Source organism: Loxodonta africana, chromosome 25, assembly GCF_030014295.1.
Source record: "Loxodonta africana isolate mLoxAfr1 chromosome 25, mLoxAfr1.hap2, whole genome shotgun sequence".
Taxonomy (NCBI): domain Eukaryota; kingdom Metazoa; phylum Chordata; class Mammalia; order Proboscidea; family Elephantidae; genus Loxodonta; species Loxodonta africana.
The window spans coordinates 48,957,985-48,976,054 of NC_087366.1; the positions used below are offsets into that span (position 1 = coordinate 48,957,985).

Genomic DNA, 18,070 nt, shown 5'->3' on the forward strand with positions numbered 1-18,070 from the left:
TAAATAGCTTATAGCAGGGTACAAAACTTATTATAGAATAGGAGCTTTCTGAAAATAGACTATAGAATCACTGTTTTATAATCCACTGTACTAGGCTACCTCTTGTCTTTTATAATTATATCTGATCTAATAACAACCCAGTGTAATTCATAAGATTGATTTTATTTTCTAATTTAAATATGAGGAAAGTGAACCTCAGAGAAGATGCATTTGTCCAAGATTATCCCACAAATTAGTGACACATACAGAACTCGATGAGGTCTTCTGTGCCTCATTCAGTACCCTAATACAGTTGCATTATGCTGCTATATTTTTACATACTCTTATACATATAGTATGATATGGTACCAAACAAACAAACAAAATAAGCCATTGCCGTCTAGTCAATTACAACTCATAATCATATTCAGCAACCGTATAGGACAGAGTAGAACTGTCCCATAGGGTTTCCAAGACTGTAATCTTTAAGGTAGCAGACTGCCACATCTTTTTTCCTCAGAGCAACTGGTGGGTTCTAACTGCCGACCTTTCATTTAAGAGCCAAGTGCTTTAACCACTGTACCACCAGGGTTCCCTGATATGATACAATATGATTTAAATCCAAAAGGAGCTTGTGTTGGCTTTTTACACCATTAGATGTACAAAACAAACAAACCTGCGTCAAGTCAATTCCGACTCACAGTGAACCTACAGGACAAGTAGAACCACTCCATAGAGTTTCCAAGGAGTGACTGGTGGATTCAGACTGCCAACCATTTGGTTAGCACTTAACCACTGTGCCACCAGGGCTCCACCATTAGATGTAGAAGGATAATAATAAGAAACATGCTATAATAACTAGGTGGTTTCAGGTATGTTTTAAATAAGTTGATGTTTTTATATATAGTCTCTAGAAAGCTGTTATCATTTGTGTCTGTAAGTATGTATTTTATTTGTACTTGTGATTAGGTATGTTGGAGAGGGAAAGCATAACTTCATTTGATAAGAAAAATTATTATAAGACACTTTAATAACTTAAAGCTTACTTTATAACTTTGAAGATATTGTAATACCAGTATAATTAGTTGGTAATTATTTGTTCATTTGTTCAATCAGTGTTGAGTGCCAGGCAGTTTTTTCAAGTATCGGGGATTTAGTAATAAAGAAAAGACAGTTCCTACCTCCATTTTGTGGAGGGAGGTAGATTAAAAAAAAAAAAAAGCATGATATCTTGTTGTCATTAGGTGCCGTCAAGTTGGTTCCGACTCATAGCAACCATGTGTACAACAGAAGGAAACACTACCGAGTCCTGCGCCGTCCCCACAATCATTGTTATGCATGAGTCCATTGTTGCAGCCACCATGTCAGTCTATCTCATTGAGGGTCTTCCTCTTTTTTGCTGACCCTCTACTTTACCAAGCATGATGTCCATCTCCAGGGACTGATCCCTCCTGATGACATGTCCAAGGTATGTGAGATGAAGTCTCACCATCCTTGCTTCAAAGGAGCCTCCTGGCTGTACTTCTAAGACAGATTTGTTTGTTCTTCTGGCAGAATGTCATATATTCAATATTCTTCACCAACATCATGGTTCAAAGGCATCAGTTCATCTTCGGTCTCATTCATTGTCCAGCTTTCACATACACTTCAGGCAATTGAAAATATCATGGCTTGGGTCCAGCGCACTTTAGTCTTCAAGGTGACGTCTCTGCTTTTTAACACTTTAAAGAGGCCTTTTGCAGTAGATTTGCCCGATGCAATATGTTGTTTGATTTCTTGACTGCAGCTTCCATGGACATTACAGCAGATTCGCCCAATATAATGCATCTTTGATTTCTTGACTGCTGCTCCCATGGGTGTTGATTGTGGATTCAAGTAAAATGAAATCCTTGATGACTTCAGTATTTATTTATCATGATGTTGCTCACTGGTCCAGTTGTGAGGACTTTTGTTTTCTTTATGTTAGGGTGCAATCCATACTGAAGGCTGCGGTCTTTGATCTGCATCAGTAGGTGCTTCAGGTCCTCGCTTTCAGCAAACAAGGTTGTGTCATCTGCATAAGGCAGGTTGTTATTGAATCTTCCTCCATTCCTGATGCCGTGTTCTTCATATAGTCCAGCTTCTCAGATTATTTGCTCTCTTATTATACTATTTATATCTATTATATTATCTACTGCTTTGTATTGCAATTGCTTGTTTATATGTCTTTTCTGCCCTCTAGAGTATGAACTTCCAAGGACAAGCATCATTCTCACTGTATTTCTAAGCTTGGTATTGAGTAGGTTCTCATTAGACATTTTCTGAATAGATAAGTGTATTTCTTGTATTATATAACCTTTTAAAGTTTTAGCCTTAAAAAAATGAAAGGTATTTTAAAATACTAATTACATGTTTTTTCTGTCCCTATCCTGTTTGAGAACTGAGCATATCAGGATGTTTTCACTATGAGTCAGAATTGACTCAATGGCAACAGGCTTGGAATTTTAACATGACAATATAACATATTCTCTCAATTATTAAGGTCAAAATTTTTATATCTGATCTCTGGCATAGAAGAAAACTTGCAGATATCTTTAAGTTCACCAAATGTGTATAGGAAAGAAACAGAAGAAATTAAATAGAGCCATGGGCTAGCTCATGCATGAAAGAGATTTTTCTTGGCACAGTGTAATACGTATTATCTTTTCTGTCACAGTGATTTCTGAACAGAACGCACGAGAAAGCCCATAATTTTGGTACTGAACTAGACTATAGTATAAGTGCATTTTTTTTTAAGTTTTAAAACAAGAACCAACTAATTTAAACAGCAGCTAACATTTATTTGAGTTTATTTTGATGACGATTTGTGTATTTATAAAATACTGCTGTTTTTAAACATGCAGACAGCTCTCAAAGTTTTTTTCTTTCATTTTGTTTTGCATTGACGTGCTTTCTCAAGACTGAGTACATGAGTACATGAATGATTCCATAAGCTCCTCATACAAAAACACAGAAGAGTTTGTAGTTTAATGTAACTCTGATGAAATCTTAATGTAAAGGAGGGCTTATTTTAAAAGACAAATAATAGCCTCAGTATAACTGTTGTATACATTGTCTAAACATTTCTGTAGTAATTTGCCAGGTTGTATGTGTGGTACAATCTTTCTGAAAAACCAGCTTGTGCTACTGCTCATTCTGCCCTTTAAGTTTCAAGAGCTGTTACTAGAAGGATATCAGGAAAAAAGTGTATTAAAACTTTTCCACTTTCCTTAACCCTTTACCCTTAACCGTCAAGTCTTAACTCCTCTACCTCTCCCCTGCTGAGAGCATGTGCTTCCTTCTTACTTTCAGAGAGAATGACAAATTTCAGGCATTAACTCCTTCACCTTCCTGCTATCAAAGCAAAAAATGACCTACGCGAACATCCACCCTTCCTTCCTTTCCTTCTCATCTTCTTTCTAATGCCTGTTCTTGGGGTCTTATCCCTTTCCATCCCGGAGTCAGTTCCTTGCTTTCTCTCTTATACTTTCAGTCTCTCTCTCTACTGTGTAAGTCTTTTCCATTTAAAAACGAAATTTCTTTATCCCATATGCTGCTCCAACAATTGATCACCTCTCTCTTCCTTTCATAGCAAATATTTTATCCCAGCAAAAGTTTTTAATTTGGATGAAATCTAATTATCAGTTTTATGGATCATGATCTTTGATGTCAAGTCTAAGATCATGATCCATAAAGTTGACTAATTTTATCAATTGCATAGCCCTAGATCCCAAAGATTTTCTCCCATTTTTTTCTAAATGTTTTATTGTTTTATGTTTAAGGCCATGATAAATTTTGAGTTAATTTTCTATAAGATGTGAAATAGAGGTTCATGTTTTTTGTTGTTGTTGTTAGGTGCCATCGAGTCGGTTCTGACTCATAGCAACCCTATACCCAACAGAACGAAACACTGCCTGGTCCTGAGCCATCCTTACAATCGTTGTTATGCTTGAGCTCATTGTTGCAGCCACTGTGTCAATCCACCTCACTGAGGGTATTCCTCTTCTCCGCTGACCCTGTACTCTGCCAGGCATAATGTCCTTCTCCAGGGACTGATCCTCCTGATGAAGTGTCCGAAGTATTTTTTTTATTTTTACCTATAGACACCCAATTACCCCAGTACCATTTGTTGAAAGGGTACATTTCCTCTATTGAACTACTTTTGTATTTTTGTCAAAATTGTGGGCATATTTGTGTTGATCTAGTTCTTGGTTTTCTATTCTTTTTCATTGATTTTCATATCTCCTCCTTCACCAATACATGATTACCAAGCTATATAATAAGTCTTGAAATTGGGTGGACTGATATCTCTCTCTTTATTCTTTGTCAAAGTTGTTTTAGCTATTCTAGTTCCTTTGAATTTTTATATAAATTTTAGAATAACCTTGTCTATATCTACAAAAAAAAAAATCTTTCTGGAATTTTGATAGGCATTGCATTAAACCTGTATATCAATGTGGGCAGAAATGACATCTTTACTAAGTTGAGTTTTTCTATCCATGAACATGGTAAGTCTCTATATTAAATCAGGTTGTCTTTGATTTCTTTCATCAGCATTATATAGTTTTCAGCATACAAGTCTTGTACATGTTTTGTTAGATATACACCCAAGTATTTGTCTTTTTTTTTTTTTAGCTATTGCAAGTGGTGTTGTATTTTTAATTTTGTTGTTCATGTATTTAGCTCTGATGGCACAGTGGGTAAAGCAATCAACTGCTAACCAAAAGGTCAGCGGTTTGAAACCGCCAGTGGCTCCGTAGGAGAAAGATGCTTTCATAAAGGAAAAAAAAAAAATTTTTTTTTTTTTTAAACCCTGTGGGGTTGTTATGAGTCGGAATTGATTCAATGGCAGTAGGTTGGTTGATTTACATAGAAATGTAGCTGTTTTTTGTATGTTTATCTTGTGTCCTGTGACTTTGCTGAACTCACTTATTAGTTCTAGGAGGGTTTTTATAGACTCCCTGAGATTTTCTGAGTAGACAGTCATGTCATCTGCAAATCAAATGGAAACAATTTTATTTTTTCCTCTATGAGTTGTATGCTTTTTATTTCTTTTTCTTGGCTTATTACACTAACTAGAACTTGCAGCACTATGTTGAATAAAACTGGTGAGGCAAAATATTAGGAGGGAAAGCATTCAGTCTTTCACCATTAATATATTACCTGTAGATTTTTCACAGATGCTAAGTACTCCTCTATTTCTGTTTTTCTGAAGATTTTTGTCATATCAGTGGACATGAATTTTGTCAAATACATTTTCTTCATTGATTGATATGATCATGTGATTCTTTTTTCTTTAACCTGTTTATATAGTGAATTACATTGATTGGTTGATTATCACATATTGAACTAGCCTTGCATGCCTGAAGTAAACCCCACTTTCATGGTATATACTTATTTTTGTATATTGCTGAATTCCCTTCCTGATATTTTGTTAAGGATTTTGGCATCTATGTACATGAAGAATATTGGTCTTTAGTTTCCTTCCTTTCTTTTTTTTTTTTTTTTGTGCTCTTTGTGTGGTTTTGTTATCAGGGTAATACTACCTTCATCAAATGAATTGAAATGTTTCCTCCTCTTCTATTTTCTGGAAATGATTCTGTAAAATTGGTGTTAGTTCTTTAAATGTTTGATAGAATTCCCCAGTGAAACCATCTGGGTGTGGAGAGTTCTTTTATGGTATTTTAAAATTATAAATTCTATTTCCTTAATAGTTGTTGTTGTGGTTGTGTGCTATCAAGTTAATTCTGACTCATAGTGACCCTATAAGATAAAATAGAACTGCCTCATAGTGTTTCCTGCACTGTAATCTTTACAGGAGAAGATCGCCAGGTCTTTCTCCTGTTATAAACCAAACACAAATCCATTGCCATCAAGTCGATTCTGGCTCACAGTGATCCTATAGGACAGAGTAGAACTGCCCCGTATAGCTTCCAAGGAGCAGCTGGTGGATTAAAACTTCTGACCTTTTGCTTAGCAGTCATTGCTCTTAGCCACTGTGCTACCAGAGCTCCAGGGCTAGTCCAGTTACCTGTCTAATAATGGATGGCTTGTGGTGGGTTATGTTTTTCAAGAAAGTAGCCTATTTGGCCTAAGTTGGCAAATTTATTTATGTAGTTATTCATGGTATTCCCCTATTATCTTGTATTAAGGGTCTATAGAAATATCCATTATATTTCTGATTTTTTTATTTGTATCTTCTCTCTTCCTTCGTCAACTTTATTGATCTTTTTTTAAAAAAACAGCTTTTTTTTTCATTGATTTTTTTGATTGCTTTTCTGTTCTCTATTTTTATTGATTTTTGCTCTTTATTCCTTCTTTCTGCTTGCTTTGGGTTTATTTTGCTTTTTTTTGTCTAGGTTCTTGTTTGCTTTTTTACAAAATTGTGGTAAATATGTATATAACAAAACATTTCCCATTTCAACATTCTTCACACATACAATTTAGGGCATTAATTGTGTTTATCATGTTGTGCAGTTATCACTATTCTTCATTTCCAAATTTTCCCATCACCCTTAGTTTCTTAAGGTGGGATCTCAGGTTATTCATTTGAGACTTTTCCTTTTTCAATATATTTATTTAGTGCTCTAAATTTCTCTCTCAGAATTACTTTAGTTGTATTTCACAAATTTTGATAATATTTGTTTTCATTTTAAGTCAGTTTTTAATTTTCCTTTATTTATTTCATATTTCTCTTAAAACCTCCTCTTTGTCCCATGGATTATTTAGTAGTATGTTGTTTAGTTTCCAAGTGTCTAGAGAGTTTTCTGTTATCTTTCTGTTATCAATTTGTTGTTTGATTCCATTTTGCTTAGAACACACACTCTGTATTATTTCAATTCTTTATCTGTTGAAGTTTGTTTTATTGTCCAGGACATGGTCTATCTAGTATAGGTTTTGTAGGCACTTGAAAAGAATGTGCAATCTACTGTCATTGGGTCATGTTTTATAAATGTCAATTAGATCCTGTTGGATGATGCTGTTGTTGAATTTTTCTGTGCCTTTGCTGATTTTCTCTGTAGTTGTTCTGTCCGTTGTTGAAAGTCAGGTGTTGAAGTGTAAGTTATAATTGTAGATTTTTCTGTTTTGTCCATTCAGTTCTATAGTTTTTACTTCACATACTTTGCAGCTCAGTTATTTGGTACATATACATTTAGGATTGCTATTTGTATTTTGTGGATGAACCCTTTTTATCATTATATAATGCCCCCCTCTTTCTGGCAGTTTTCATTGCTCTGTAGACAGCATATAGTTGGGTCAATTCTTTTTTTTTTTTGCTTTAGTTTTTTAAACTTTACATTTTATAACCTTTTAACAGTAGTTTAAATTGAAAGAGCTTTTTGTTGTTTTTTTAAATAGTGCTCATTTTTAATGCATTTACAATTCAGTGCTTAGCTTTTGAAAACTGTCTTTTATGAAACAAATGTAATTTTTAGGAGCAATTATCAGCTATTGTCACCTAAAGGAAGCTTTCAAAGAGGTGGATATTCTTTTCCTCTTTATTTTCCATATTTGATAAGTCATTTATTTTGTATTTCTACTCGTCTTATTACCATTATACTTAGTGGATAGCGAGAATGGTGGTACAGCTTGAAGAATGGAACCAATGTCACTGGATTGTACATGTAAAATTGTTGAATTGGTGTGTGTGTTGCTGCATATATTTTCACCAAAAATAAATTAAAAAAAATAATAATGTTTAGTAAGAAAAATCTTATCTATTACTAAATGTACAGATTTGCTGGGCTATAATTACTGCTTTAATCAAAATTAGATTTGAAAAGTATTTTTGATTTCTTTTAATTTTGAAATTTAACAAAGTGTGATTGAATATACTTAAACATAAACCATGTGACTGAGTTGCCTAAATAGCATTTTTAAATTTCAGATAAAAGTCACATAACATAAAATTGGCCATTTAAAAATGTACGATTTAGTGACAATTAATACATTCACAATGTTGTACAACCATTACCTCTCTCTCATTCTAATAAATTTTCATCACCCCAAATTGAAACCCTATACCCATTAAACATTCCCTTCTTTCCCCTACCCTTGGTGACCACTAATCTTTCTGTCTGTATGGATTTACCTATTCTAGATGTTTCATTTAAATAGAATTATATAATGTGTGGTCTTTTGTGTCTGGCTTCTTTCACTTAGCATTATGTTTTAAGGTTCATCCATGCATCAATATTTCCTTTCTTTGCATTGCTGAATTATATTCTGTTATGTGGATATGCAACACTTTATCCATTTATCTGTTGATGGACGTTTGGGTTGTTTCCACCTTTGAGCTAGTTTGAATAGTGCTGCTGTGAACATTCGTATACAAGTATTTGCTTGATATCTGTTTAAATTCATTTGGGTATATACCTAGGTATGGAGTTGTTTGGTTGTATGGTAATTCTATGTTTAAGTTTTTGAGGAACTGCCAAACTGTTTTCCACAGCAGTTGCACCATTTTACATTCAAAGAAGGCTGGGTTTCTCAGATGATGAATGATGTTGAGTATGTTTTTGTGTGCTTTTTGGCCATTTGTATTGAGTCATGTTTTTTTAATTCTCTCTGCTGGTCTCTTTCTTTTAATTGGTATATTTATGCCATTTTTATTTAATGTAATTAATGATATGTTAGTGGTTATGCCTGCTTTTTCATTTTCTCTTTTTTATTTATCTATGTTCTTTTCCTGCCCCCTTGGGTTACTTTGGAGACCCGGTGGCGCAGCGGTTAAGACCTTGACTGCTAACCAAAAGGTCGGTAGCTCAAATCTGCCATCCGCTCTTTATGAACCCGATGCATAGTTCTACTCTGTCCTGTATGGTTGCTATTAATCGAATTCGACTCAGCATTTTTTAGAATTCAATTTTGATTAATCTGTAGTGCTTTTGAGTGCATCTCTTTGTGTAGTGTTTTTGTGATTGTTCTAGGTATTATGTCATCATTTTAGCGGTTTGAGTGAAGTATAGCATTCTTATCTTCCTTTATATTATTTTCTAAAAGTTTTCTGTCTTTATAGTTTTCCCCTTTTCTCATCCTTAAGTTAGAGCAGGCTTTTGTTGGGTTTATTTTTCTCTGCACCTGTTCGTGTTTTCAGGTGGTTGACTTCTTTAACTCCAAATCTGAGATACATAAGGCAAAAAGAAAACCCAAGGAACTCAGCACTGTGTTGTTCTTTGAGTCTCAAGGTCCCTAGCCAATCAGCCTTTGTTTCTTTACCTTTCACAGTCTGCTTATGTTTATTGATATATAATGTTCAGGGTTTTTAGTTGTACTTACTGCAAGGAATAAGTCTTATCTTCCCAAAATCAGAAGTTCCCAGAATAAATTTTTAAAATGTAAATTTTATCAGATCATAGCTTCAACATATGTATACTTAAACCCCATCAGTGAATTCCATTGCCTCTAGGATAAATAAAAATTCCACAATTCTGTTTATAAGGGCTGTCATTATCTTGCATGTATTTACCTCTCCAGCTTCACCTCTTGTTACTGCTCATTCACACCCTACAAATTCCAGCCATGCTGAACTACTTTTAGTTCTGCCTAGTGCAAAAAAAAAAAAAAAATTTTTTTTTTTTAGTGCACCTCTAAGTCCTTCACATAGTTTGCTGTTCTCTTTTTTCTTTTATTTTCTTTCCATTATTTCTTCTTTTTATTGTCGTTACATTTCTGTTTGTTTGCTGGAAACATTCTTTGTCTGGCAAACTTCTACTCATCTGTAGCACTTCTCACCACTGACATACCTTTTGTTTGTATAGTGCCTTACGTAACCACTGGAAAGAACCAAACCCAAAAACCCGTTGCTGTCAAGTTGATTCCAACTCATAGCGACCCTACGGGACAGGGGAGAACTGCCCCATAGGGTTTCCAAGGAGTGGCTGGTGGATTTGAACTGCCGACCTTTTGGTTAGCAGTCGAACTCTTAACCACTGTGCCACCAGGGATCCAATACTAGAATATAAGCTACTTAAAAACAGAGACTTTGACTGTTTTAATTATTGCTATATCCCAAGTGCCTGTAATAGTTCATAGAACATTAAAAAATACAAAATCAATATTCATTAGATGAATATATAAATGAATGAGTGCAACATCACTCCTGGAAATCTTCCCTGAGGCCTTCCTAAGGTATCTTTCCTCTAAAAAAAAACCCATTGCCGTCGAGTCTATTCCGACGGATAGTGACCCTACAGGACAGAGTAGAACTGCCCCATAGAGTTTCCAAGGAGCACCTGGTAGAGTCGAACTGCCAACCTTTTGGTTAGCAGCTGTAGTAGCACTTAGCCACTACGCCACCAGGGTTTCACAGTGGTTAAGCGCTTGGCTACTAACCAAAAGATTTGTGGTTCAGATCTACCCAGTGGCTCCACAGGAGAAAGACCTGAAAATCTGCCCCCGTAAAGATTAACATTACAGCCAAGAAAACCCTAGGGGGAATTTCTACTCTGTCACATGGGGTCATTATGAGTTGAAATCAACTTGATGGCACCTAAATCTTTCCTCTAGGTTACCATTAATCCCTGTTCTTATTCCAGAGTACTTTATGACATGTTTATAATTTCCCATTTACTAGTTTGGAGCCCTGGTGGTACAGTGGTTAAGAGCTAGGCTGCTAACCAAAAAGGCTGGAAGTTTGAATCCACCAACTGCTCCTTGGAAGCTCTGTGGGGCAGTTCTCCCCTGTCCTGTATGAGTCGAAACCGCTTGTACAGCAGTGGGTTTTTATTTACTAATTTATAAATAATTTTATTAAAGAAAATGATTACTTGTTTATCAGCTTACTGTAGTACTTACAACAGTTGCAACATATAATACACATTGAATAATATTTCTTGAATGAATATCTAAGCACAGGCTGGAGCAATCTGTTTTATATTAATATTTATTCAAGAACAAAATAGTAGATTACTTGTTTTTTATACTTAACTGTTCAACATGTACAGGTAAAAATCATTTTAACGAGCTCAATAAGACGGGAAGCATATAAAATTGCTGTGGGAAGCATAAATAGCTGTGACATTTTATCTGTGCAGGAAATTCCCAACAAACTTCATTCCTTACATACAGATAAGTGGCCTGTGGGAAGGCTTACCTAACTGAGGATATTGGTTACCATAAAGCTCCCATCAAATGTCATTTCCTTCCTTTACTTTACTCCCATCTTCTCTCTAAATTCTGTGTTTGTAGAGTGCTCTCTACTCATTATTTTTCATCAAGGAATGAAATAGAGTGGTAAAAATGATACAGAAAGAAAGAGGAAATCCCCTTTTGTAGTATTCTTACCTTCCCAAGCCCTCTTCTTTTGCCCATCTAGTCTCAGTGATGTCCCCAGTTCCATTCCATCTCTTCGATATCATTCATTCAGTCATTCTTAATTCAATCCATAAACAAATATTTGAGTTGCTACTGTGTACCCGAAGGAGCCCTGGTGGTGCAATGGTTAAGCTCTTGACTGCTAACTGAAAGTTGTCAGTTCAAACCCACCCAATGGCTCTGTGGGAGAAAAGACCTCTGGCGATCAGCTCCCATAAAGATTACAGCCCGTAAAGATTACCCTGTTGGTGGTGGGGCAGGGGAGGGGAGGGGTTCTATTCTGTCTTGTTAGGTCAGTATGAGTCAGAATCTACTTGACAGCACAGAGCAACACTGTGTACAAAGAATTAATAACCACTGGTAAAGTGGTATGGTTGAGGGTAAAAACTATGCTTCATTCATCATTAGATGCAAGCTATTTTAAATATTTTGACATAAGAGCTAGAGATAAAGCAGAGGCTCCCCTAAGAATCAGCCTGATGAGGATCCCTGACTTTTACCCTGGCTCTGAAGACAAAAAAATGTATTCAAAACAGCTTTCATGTCATGTTTTTCTAGACACTTCTTATGCAAGGTTTTTGTGCAAATGAATACTCAATGATTCCTATCTGGTTTTCCCTATAGCAGTCTTTTCTAATATTTAAAAATTCCTAGAAGAATTTAATAAATTCGTAGTTATTTACAATTAGTCATTAATATCTGCTTTCCTCACCAGACTCTGAGTTCCGAGAGGGTAGTGACAGAGTTTTTTTTCCTTACTTGTGTATTCACAGTGCTAAGCTCAATGGCTGGTGTCATATAACAGAGACTCATTACGTTTGTTGACTGTCGAGAAAAAATAAAAAATTCACATTTTCATTTGATATGTGAAAATAATTTTTTTGTTTTCTAAATTAAAAAAAATTATGTAATATTCCTTTACTCCCATCTTCTGGGTTTGTTGGCTTGTGCCTCCATGTACTGTCTCTCCAGCCCAAAACAAACTAAGTAGCTAACATTCTCTCTCTCTTGCTCACACACACATGCACGCATGTTCACAGACATACACAAATACAGTTCTATTTAATGTAAGTAAAAGAGTTAGTGAGTGGGGGTAGGGGAGGATAGGGGAGTCTGTTTTCCCCCATTATGAACGGTAGTAAAATTCCTTACCGTCACAGAAGCTCCAGTTTAGGAATAGGAGCATAGTGGAAATGCTCTGAAACATTGCTCCTTAATGGACTGATTACTCAAACAACCTCCCTCTGACTCCAGGCTTATCTCCTTTCTAATTTGCTAGTGTTCCACTTTGAGTACTGCTTTAGTTATGCCCTTTTTGCAGTAGCTATAGCACCCTGTACCCTCCTGCACAATTTACGTTTGATTTTCTGTATAATTCATACAGAAAGCATTACGCTTTTCTTCCTAACTTGACTGTTATCTCCTTCACGACAGAGGCTATATATTATTTTTCTCTTATATGCCTCACAGTTTAAAGAAAATTACTTAGTACATATTAGGAACTCATTAAATCCTCATTACTAACAGATTTCATTTCAGAATTTTAATAACAGCCGTGAGCTAAGAATCGTTTAGTTGGTATGAGCTAATTCACTTTCTTCGCCCTGCTTTTTCTGTTTGTTCAGTAAAACTGGTTTTTAATCACTTCATCCAAATGTTACTGCTAATTGTATTGCATGAGATATTTTTAATAGTCTTTGAGGATTTCTTTTAGAGTTTTAGTTGAATTTGGTATTAATCGTAGCAAAAGGAAGGGCTCCTCTGCCTTAGCCATTTTACAGCCACCGTCCAAAGTCTAGTGCATTCTGAATTTTATTTTCTTTTAGGTTTTTGTCTTTTGGGAGTACAAATTTTTGCATATTTCAAATTATACATTTTGTGCTTCTCTCCATATTGGAAGATTTTATAAATAATTTGATAATTTCTCTTCTCCAGCATTTCTTGATCCATTGAATTTCCTTTTGTACTTTTCATACTTTACAGGTTGTTGCTTAAATGAATATTTTGAGCTTTTTAAGCATTTGAAAAGTGTCTGAAATGTGAAATACAGGAATCTGACATCCATTTCTCTACTTAACTGCGTTACAAAGTAGCCAAAGTGAAAAGACTGGGGTGAAACTAAAATTAAAATGATATTGAAATGAAACAACCTTAAAGTTTGTTGACGCTATCTCATGTACTACAATTTACTGTAGACTTTATAAGGTGCTGAAATTTTATGAAATATTTATTTTTGTTTTGTTTCTAACAAAGGGTAGTTGTGATAAGTCAAGAACTTATCAATTTACAAAAAATATTTAACATGCTAGGGAGGAATCCGCCAAAGCAGCAGAAAGGAAGTGAGCATACTCAAAAGGGATTACTAAGTGTATATCATATTACTACTCGAAATTGATATGCCTTAACCATAAATTCAATTAAAATGAACCAGGAACTAACAGAAGCCAGTTACTTCACATACTACATTTTGACTCCTAATTACTAGAGATAGCAAACCAATTTGATGTCTACTTTAGAACTGGTGAAAGAATCCTAAAAATGTTAAAAGCTTGAAATAACAGAAAAATATCATTTGAAAGTGTTTGAAAGAAATTAGCACAAACAAAAAAATTCCCAAATGAATTGCTGAAGTTTGAGAAAATGATGACAAAATATAATTTTATAAATTTAAGATTAAATACGTGATTTTTTTTTTTTAATCCTTAATATTATATATCCAGTGGTCCTTAGCTTTCTTTTAAAATACTATTAAGATAGAATACAACTTTGTGGATATCTTCAAAAGTTGTTAAAAACTGTCTTATCCAATATATTGAGTTGTCTAATTCTGAAATTTTATTGTTAATCTTCTGGACTTCTGTTTACCATCTCTCTATGGATTCTTGCAGCCTGTTAAATTTGTCAGTGTGCTCTTCTATAATCTTCTTAACTTCCTCTCTTGCTTTGTCTATGTGTCCCTTGGCTTGTTCTGCATTTTGCCTTCCTGATCTGTTGAAGGGTTCTGTATGTTAGTCCCTTGTATTCTACCTCTAGTAATTCCAGGAAATTATCTTCCTCTGGAAGATTTCTTGATTCTGTGTTTTGGGAGCTTGCTGAAGCCATTGTGGTCTGCCTCTTTGTGTGATTTGATATTGACTCTTGTCTCTGAGCCATCAATAAGTTATTTTATTTATTTATTTTGTGTTTGCTTACCATGTCCTAGCTTCTTGTTTTGTTTTAATATGCCCAAATAGACTTCTCACGAGAGTTAGTTTGATTATTGGTGCCTTTGAAGCTCTAATGTCCTGTAACCAGGTGGTGAGATTTATTACTAGGTATGTGAGCCCAGGAATCCATTTACTTTTCTTGTATGGATTCAGCTCAGGTGTCCAGATAGTCAGTCACCACGTGTGTGGTGCAGGCTCTTACCTATAGTCCTAGATGGGCATGCGTGATTGGAGTAGGCACAGGTATCTGGGTACAGTAGGGGGTCACATGCTGAGCAAGGCAGGGGGCTGACAGCTGCCCCTGAATGTTTGGGAGGGAAGCATATCCCTGTTCCCTAGAGTGCATAGGTGGGTGGGTTTTGCAGCCAGTCTGTGGGCTCCCAATGCTGATAGCTGTAAGGACTGGGAAAAAAAAAAAAAAGGACTGGGAGGCACCACTTATTCTTGGACCCCAGTTGCCAGTGGCTAGGTGACACGGGTAGAGCCACCAGTCCACAGGCCCCTGATGTGGATAGGTGAGGACTCTGCTGAATGAGCAGAGTGGTGTCAAATGTCACCAACCTGTCGCTCCACCATAGAGCTGATACAGTGAAGTTAGGCTTTAGGTATATACCTTGTTGTACTGTGCTAATGAGGGCCTATGCTATTGCAGTGGGCCCACACAGGTGTATGCAGGCGTAAAAGGCACTCAAAGTCTGTGGACCCCTTATGCCTGTGCCTAGGCAAAGGACCTGTACCTGCCCTGAGTTCCCGGTTTAGGGAAGCTGGCAGATTATTTTTTGATGTTTGTTAAATTATTCCCTCTCCCAAGCCGGGCGAATGGCTCAGGGTGCCTGACGGACCCTACTTCTGGCCCAGGGAAAGTGGCAGTTGGCAATCGAGGAAGTCAGCCTGGGACCCAGTGCAGAGCAGGGAGGGAGCAGAGAGAGTGGTTCTTCCCGAACGAATGGGATGTTTTTTGATCCAGGCAGTAGGTTTTAGTAGGTTAGATGCATGTACCAACCTTTTGCCGATTGAGAGCGGCTTCTCTACTGGTTCTGGAGGGTTGAGCAGACTCTGCTGCCTGGTCTCTTCTGATGTGGAAAACGCATCCCAAACGCCACGGCTTGCCTCACCACACTTGTCATCCAATCCGGCCTGCAGAGTGCTGGTTCCCGGCCTGCAGGGTGCTGGTTCCCGCTGGGTCTGGTCTGGCAGCTCCTCGCTGCTGCTGAGCCATCTTTCCCTCGCCCTGCCACTCAGTCTGATTCCTCAGCTTTGCCTTTGATGTTTAGGGCTCCTAGTTGTCAGATATAATCAATTCACTTGTTTTTGGGGGGTCTTTGTTGTAAGAGGGACCACCAGAAGCATCTGACTACTCTGCCATCTTGGCCCTGCTTCTATCTTAAAAAAAAAAAAAAAACCTAGTGCCGTGCCTCTGTCTTATCCAGTGCAAATGTAGTCTTTAAAAATAGCTAAGATAATATGTTTTAATAAATCTATAAATTCAGAGCACTGAATATCAGTAAATTATTTTATTTAATGAATCTAGAACCATTTAGTACCTGACATACTAATGCATCATAGGGCCGCTATGAGTCGGAATCAGCTCGACGGCAGTGGGTTTGGTTTTTTTTTTTGTTTATACTAATGCATGTGAGTGACTTTTGACTACAGGACTGGTCTATACAGATGAAATGCACTTCTCAGTAGAACTAAACCCATTGCCATCGAGTTGATTCTGACTCATAGCAACTCAAAGGACAGAGGAACTGCCCCATAGGGTTTCCAAGAGCATCTGGTGGATTCGAACTGTCAGCCTTCTGATTAGCAGCTGAACTCTTAACTACTATGCCACCAGGGCTTCCTCAATAGAATTAGTGTGTTATAAATACTTCTTTTATTGAAAGCATTACACTCAACAATCTTCAATACTTTGTTGTGCATTTGTTTCTGGACTTTAATATGTAAAAGAATCACCTGGGTATCTTGTTAAAATATGGATTCTGATTCATTAGGTCTGGGGTGAGGCCTGAGCGTCTGCCTTTCTAACAGGCTCCCAAAGAATATTAGCTGCTTATCTATAGTTGCCACTTCAGATAACAAGGTTGTAAAAATTAGACAATATTTGGAACACAGTTAACGATGAATGTGTTTTGACTTCTCTGTTTTTACTGACCTCAGTTCTTTAACTTGTTAACTTTCGATGCCTGAAGCACTTAGTATCAATTTATTAATTTTTATTTAAGCATATGTTAAAATTAATAATTTTGTTTCGTTATAGCTTTTCTGAACTAATAATGTTAAACGTTATTTATTGACATTACCTTCTAAGTTGTAAAGGTTAATGCAGGAATTCCTGGTCTTAGTCAAAGCTCTGGGACTTATTTATTTTTTATTGTACTTTAGATGCAGATCTACCAGTCAAATAAGTTTCTCATTAAACAATTAAAACACATACTGTTTTGTGACAATGGTTGCCAACCCCACGACATGGTATCATACGCTCCCCTTCTTGACCTTGGGTTCCACATTACCAGCTTTCCTGTCCCCTCCTGTCTACTCATCCTTGCCCCTGGGCTGGTGTGCCGATTTAGTCTCATTTTGTTTTATGGGCCTTTCTAATCTTTGGCTGAAGGGTGAACCTCAGGAGTGACTTCATTATTGAGCTATAAAGGTGTCCAGGGGCCACACTCTCAGGGTTTCTCCAGTCTCTGTCAGACCAGTAAGTCTGGTCTTTTTTTATGAATTAGAATTTTTCTCCAGCTCTGTCTGGGACCCTCTGTTGTGATCCCTGTCAGAGCAGTCAGTAGTGGTAGCCAGGTGCCATCTAGTTGTGGTGGGCTTAGTCTGGTGTAGGCTGGGGTAGTTGTGGTCCATTAGTCCTTTGTGTCTTTGGTGTTCTTCTTTCTCCCTTGCTCCAGATGGGGTGACACCAGTGGGGTACCTTAGACGGCCACTCACAAGCTTTTAAGACCCCGGACGCTACTCACCAAAGTGGAATGTAGAACATTTTCTTTATAAACTATATTATGTCAATTGAGCCAGTTGTTCCCTGAGACCATGGTCCCAGACCCCTCAGCCCAGTAATTTGGTCTCTCAGGGAGTTTGGATGTATCTCTCGAGCTTCTGTGACCTTGCCTCGGACAAGCTGAGCTAGCTTCCCCAGTATTATGTACTCTCTTACCCATTATCAAAGTTACCACTTATCTATTGTCTATTTAGCTGGCACTTATTTAGCAATGTGACCTTAGGCAAATTATGTAACTCCCTGAGCCTCAGTTTCTTCATCTGAAAAATGGAAGGACTTGTCTAGATCAGAGGTTTTCAAATATTTATTTTTAGAAATCAGAGTTTATTCTTCAAATAAAATCTTAAGCACGCTACATAAAACAAAAGCAGAGATGTTGTGGTTGAAATGGGGCTGGTTGATTGTAATCATACACACACACCCACACATTTCTGTGTTCCAATTAACATTGGCCACGCATTGCAGAGAAAATTTGAAAACCACTAGCCAAGTTAAATCTCTGTAATCTTTGATCACTTTAAAACCATATATTTATGTACGT

General features: G+C 36.6%; 1 protein-coding gene across 6 annotated transcripts in view; it reads left to right on the forward strand.

Moving 5' to 3' along the window:
* The window catches only part of CDC42BPA (CDC42 binding protein kinase alpha), a 341,599-nt gene that overhangs the window by 193,580 nt on the left and 129,949 nt on the right, over positions 1–18,070 (forward strand). The window lies entirely within an intron of this gene.